The 5529-nt window shown below is 38.3% G+C and overlaps 1 non-coding gene across 1 annotated transcript; it reads left to right on the forward strand.

The window, feature by feature from the left end:
* The first annotated feature begins 4643 nt into the window (after positions 1 to 4643).
* On the forward strand, positions 4644 to 4721 carry LOC136141952 (small nucleolar RNA SNORD55/SNORD39). Its single transcript, XR_010657807.1, has one exon. It is a non-coding gene; the product is annotated as a small nucleolar RNA SNORD55/SNORD39 (small nucleolar RNA).
* The last annotated feature ends 808 nt before the right edge of the window (positions 4722 to 5529 follow it).

Below are 5529 nucleotides of genomic sequence, written 5' to 3' on the forward strand. Positions count from 1 at the left end.
TGTCACAAGGTTAATCCATCCATTTCTTGAGAAAAAAAGAATTATGAGATAATACAGAAAGTAACTTAGTTACTGCTGAGTTTTAAAAATTCCTTGAAATGCAAACCACAAAGGAAATACTTGGTTGCTTCTCTAAGGGATGGCGGAAATTGGTAGGACAAGATACTGTTTCTGGTTTTTGCTTTCATTCTCTGAAGACATTTTTGTGTTTCTTGGTTCCGTGTGTGTGTGTGTTTGTGTGTGTGTGTTTTTCCAGAAACATGTAGCATATTCTTGAGCCAGACCACATGCCTATGAGTCAAAGCTTCAGCCTGCGTTTGTCTTAAACCGTGAAGCTCTGGGTGTAACCTAACAGAACCTGGCAGGTTGTCTGAATAGTTCTTTCACCACTTGACCCAAAATATAGTAAATCAGCTGACATATTGTTCCAATTTTACATTAGTACTCATATTTTAATAAGGAAAGGAAGAGTGTGTTCTATCAAGATTTTCAAATACAAACAAAATCTAGTTTCAGATCCAAACTATTACAGAATTTAATATTGGAGTCACCAAATGTAGTTTGCTTGGTTTTTTTTAACTTTATATGTAAGTATTTTAGCATTTGCTATGGATTGAATTATGTCCCCTCCCCCATTCCAAATACATATTTTGAAGCCCTAACTCTGCAGTGTGATAGTATTTGGAGTTGGGGGCCTTTGGGAGATAATTAGATTTAGATGAAGCCATGAAGGTGGAACCCTTCATGGGCGTAATGATGGGATTAGAAACCTTGTAAAAAGAGGGAGAGACATCAGAGCTCTCTCTCTGCCATGTGAGGACACAGGACACGCAGGAAGTCATCTGCATACCCGATGAGGAAGAGGGCCCTCACCAGGAACCAAATTGTCCAACAACTTGATCTTGGATTTCCAGCCTCCAGAACTATGAGAAATAAATGTCTGTTGTTAAACCATCCAGTCTATCATATATATATATTTTTTCGCGGTACGTGGGCCTCTCACTGCTGTGGCCTCTCCCGTTGCGGAGCACAGGCTCCAGACGTGCAGGCTCAGTGGCCATGGCTCACGGGCCCAGCCGCTCCGCGGCATCTTCCCGGACCGGGGCACGAACCCGTGTCCCCTGAATCGGCAGGTGGACTCTCAACCACTGCGCCACCAGGGAAGCCCCAGTCTATCATATTTTGTTACAGCAGCCCGAACTAACATAGCATTTTCAAGTTTGGAAGTTTCACTGAGTTGCATTTAAAGTAAAACTTGATACTAGAAACTCAATGTCTATAAGAGGTAGTAGTTGTAGTATTAATGATGGTGGTGTGATGATGGAATTTAATGAATTATCCTTTCTCTCTTGCTAAAATTTCTGGGGGAAAGTCAGTTAAGGTGGGGGTGAAATTTTATTATTCCTTCTAAGTAAATGTTGGCGCTATGAACATTGACCACATGCACCATCCTTAGCTCTGCTATCTCTAAAATGAATTAAAACATTTTGCACCTTTATTTTTAAAAAGACATCCTATATTACAAAGAAAAAAAAACACCATATATTTCTGCTACTTTTAAAAATAGATCCAGTTATAGAACTTCAATTAGGTTAGGTGACTGATCCAGTCACTCAGCCAGTTAGTGACAAGGCTCCCTCCTCCCAGCCCAAGGAAAGTATTTTTAGTCTCAGGGCAGAAGCCTAACTCTAGCCTATGGCATTTTTCTCAGAAATATTTTGTCTATGCTCTGAATTCATTAAGGCCTGATTAGAGCTAAAAAAGGCAAAAGATAAATAAATTAAAAAGGATTGGGGCTTCTTTCAAAAGCCAGAAGAGGCTATTTTTCCCTGCTTTCTGCTAACACGTCTCTTCCCACGAGGCAATAAGCACTGAACTACATACCATAGGGTGGAATGGGAATAAGAAAATGAACAGGAGAAGGTTTTTCTGAATATGATTCTCCCAAACTGTCTAAGGGATAGTGTAAGGATGACTTATCTCTCGCGGCCCTCTCCACCTGTTTCTTTCTTTCTATACTCACATACACTTCAACTTCTCCTAAAACGAGGAAGCCATCATTCAATCCTGTCTTCACTTGGAACTATAATTCCCGACTCTGTTTTTTGTTACTAAAGCTTTGGGAATCATAACAGATATGCATTGAGTGTTCACTAATTGTCAGATCGTATTCTCAGGACTGTACCGGATTGCTATTTAAACCTGACAACAATCCTAGGAGCTAGGATCTATTAATATGCTCCTTGTATAGATAAGGTAACTGAGGCCGAGGTGTTTAACTAACTTGTCAAAGTTCTCACATTGGAAAGTGTTGAACTTCAAAGCACAAGCTCTTAACTCCTGCCTTTCCCTGTATGTGTGTTACACTGCTCACCACACTTTCTCACCCTGTTGACCCTTACCCTTCTATTTCTAAACTACTGTGCTTGTCCGTTTACCAAGTTCCTCTCAATATTGGCCTGAAATCTTCCAGTTGTATACATTGAAAGGCACAAGATGAATAGAAAGAATAAATACTTTAAGTGCCAGTTATTTTTAAATCATGTTTGACATTATGACAGCATAATTCTATGTAAAAATTTGGAAATAGTCTGTTGAATAAATGTGAATAAATATTGATAAACTTGGAGTATGCATTAGTTGAAATGCTGTGTGCCATTAATAATGCTTACATTAGAATACTAATTAATTAAGCTGGAGGCAATAAAATCACTATGAAGTAAAAACAAAAACTTTCAAAAATCCATCCATAGAAACACTGAAAAAAATAACAAAAAATATATATTTTTAATAACAAAACCTATTACAGTGAGTAATAGAATCCTGGTGAGATATTTCCGTTTATCTATTTTTTAGTAGGTTCTAAATTTTCCATAGTGAGCACATAGTACTTCAATAGTGGAAGGATAAGACACATTTGAAGTGTAGTAGAAATAGTATACGTGCAAGAGCTGAGATATCCTGAGTCTTAGTCAACAAATATCTGTGTGGTTTCAGGTAAATAACTTCTTTGGATATCAGTTTCCTCATTTGTAAGAAGAGCACAAGGGACTAAATATTAATTACAACTCCCATATATCATATTGTAACTTTCACTTACATATACTTTCAAAATCTTTCATATAATCATGAAAAGTAGACAATATTAGCCAACTTTTTATGAATGAAGAAGTTGAGTTTCTGAGCACTTAAGAAACAAACGGTAGGTGGTGAGGACCAAGAGTCAAAACCATGTATTTTCAAAGAGGATATTTAAAATCTCCTCCATCACAAATATATATATATATATATATATATATATATATATTTTTTTTTTTTTTTTTTTTTTGGCTGCATTGCTGTGCGCAGGCTTTTCTCTAGTTGTGGAGAGTGGGGACTACTCTTCGTTGCGGTGCGTGGGGTTCTCATTGCAGTGGCTTCTCTTGTTGCAGAGCACAGGCTCTAGGCGCGCAGGCCTCATTTGTTGTGGCACATGGGCTCAGTAGTTGTGGCTCACAGGCTCTAGAGTGCAGCATCAGTAGTTGTGACGCACAGGCTTAGTTGCTCTGCAGCATGTGGGATCTTCCCGGACCAGGGCTCGAACCCATGTCCCCTGTATTGGCAGGCAAATTCTTAACCACTGTGCCACCAGGGAAGTCCCCATCACAAATATTTTATAAACTACATTCATATAGTTCCTATTACTTGTGACCTCCTTTCTTCACGTCATTCTTTCGACTATTACCTCCAAATTCCTTCCAATCTTTTGGGTCTTGTTCAGTGGTTTCTTTCCCCTTTATGCCAGCAATTTCAGAATATATTACCTATTTCTCCAAAAGCCTTTCCTTAATCAGCCTAGCTGACTGTATCTCCTCACCATTTTTGGCACACACACACACACAATGAGGTTGTTGAGACGTTACGTGTCTGTGCCTGCTCTTACTTCATTAATGATAAGGACCATATCTTTTGTTGATACTGTATTTTACTCTTAAACACACACACATATGCTTCAACAGTTGCAAATCACTAAATGGGTCAGCACATTGTAACTTGGGTTTTGCAGATTATATCAGTTTGGGGGAAGTCCCTGGAAGGTGGTGTGTGTGTGTGTTCTGCAAACGCTGGGTTCCCACATAGTAGGCACCATTTTCCTCCTTTTCTGCTTCAAATGAGGCCACAGGTGACTCTTCGCTCTACAGGTCCTAAGTGGAAGTTAAGGTACTAATCTCCACGTAAGATGCCACCAGTCCCGCTGATCAGGCAGGGAATATGTTCATGGGCATGTTTATCTGTCACTGTCACAGCCAGCCACTGGCAACCCTCATACCACTGCCTTCTCCCTCTTGGCTGCAAAAACTGTAGAACCAATGTTATCATTATTTTGTACTCCTAGTGTCCTATAGGTAATTTAATTTTTATTAAAATAGTTTTGTTGTTGCATCCCTTCCTGAGTCTTTGGGGTTTGTAATGGAGGAAAATCTATATGACCTTACACTGAACATCACGTCTGCCCCCTGCAACACTGGACCACATTCCTGTAACTGACCTAGTCCTTCTGACTCTCACTCACCTTTTGATAAGTTATAGGAGGTGCCTTATCTCTTCATAATCATTCATTCAACTATTCAACACATAGTTATTGAAAGTTCATTACGTGCCAGTTCGTTATGTGACCAAAGTTTTGGTCACAGATCAAGAATGAGACATGGGGGAGCCAACCTTGGAGAGCTGAGCGTAAAAAATAAAATAAAATAAAAAATAAATTTAAAATAAAATAAAAGAAGAATGAGACAAAGCCGCTTCCCCCTTTTGGAGTTTATATTCTAAAGAGAAACACAGATATTAAGCAAGTAACTATATATTAACTGTAAAGATAGCTGCTATTAAAAAACATCAGAACAAAGGACTAAATAGTAATGTGCCTGTACATGCATGCTTGTGTGTGTGTGCGAGTGTGTATATCCATGTGTGTCCCTGCATGTGCCCTATTTTAGATTGGGCTCTAGGAAGAAAGTCCTCTATGAGAAAGTGGCATTTGAATGGAAGTGTGGGGAAGGGGTTTCATTTGAGGGAGAAGCAAACATAAATGTCACAAGCAGGAGTATCTGGATTTCCCTGCAATTCAAGGCAGACATGTCTTAGGCATAAACTGAATCTCCTATTATATATAGTTTACTGGTTTACAAAGAAATGAAATAAGATATCTCAAGAAAATATTTATAAAGGCAAATTTCAACATTTAAATATTAAATTATGTGCCTAAGCAATTATTTGCTTTATAAAGTGAGCCCCAGGGACATAACTGTTGAAAATACCCATTTGTCCCTCAAAACTATCAAATCGGTTACAGCAAGATTTAAATGAGGTAGTGGGTATGATTGCTCATAAAACAGACAACACCCCCAAACCAAAAAGCTATACATGGTGATTCAAATATTAGGGATTATTATATAAAAGTGTACTATATTTTGAAGTATATTAACATTTATACAATGTCTATTGATATGTTTACTTCTGTTTATCTGATTAATAGATTTTGACAACCCA

Source organism: Phocoena phocoena, chromosome 21, assembly GCF_963924675.1.
Source record: "Phocoena phocoena chromosome 21, mPhoPho1.1, whole genome shotgun sequence".
Taxonomy (NCBI): Eukaryota; Metazoa; Chordata; class Mammalia; order Artiodactyla; family Phocoenidae; genus Phocoena; species Phocoena phocoena.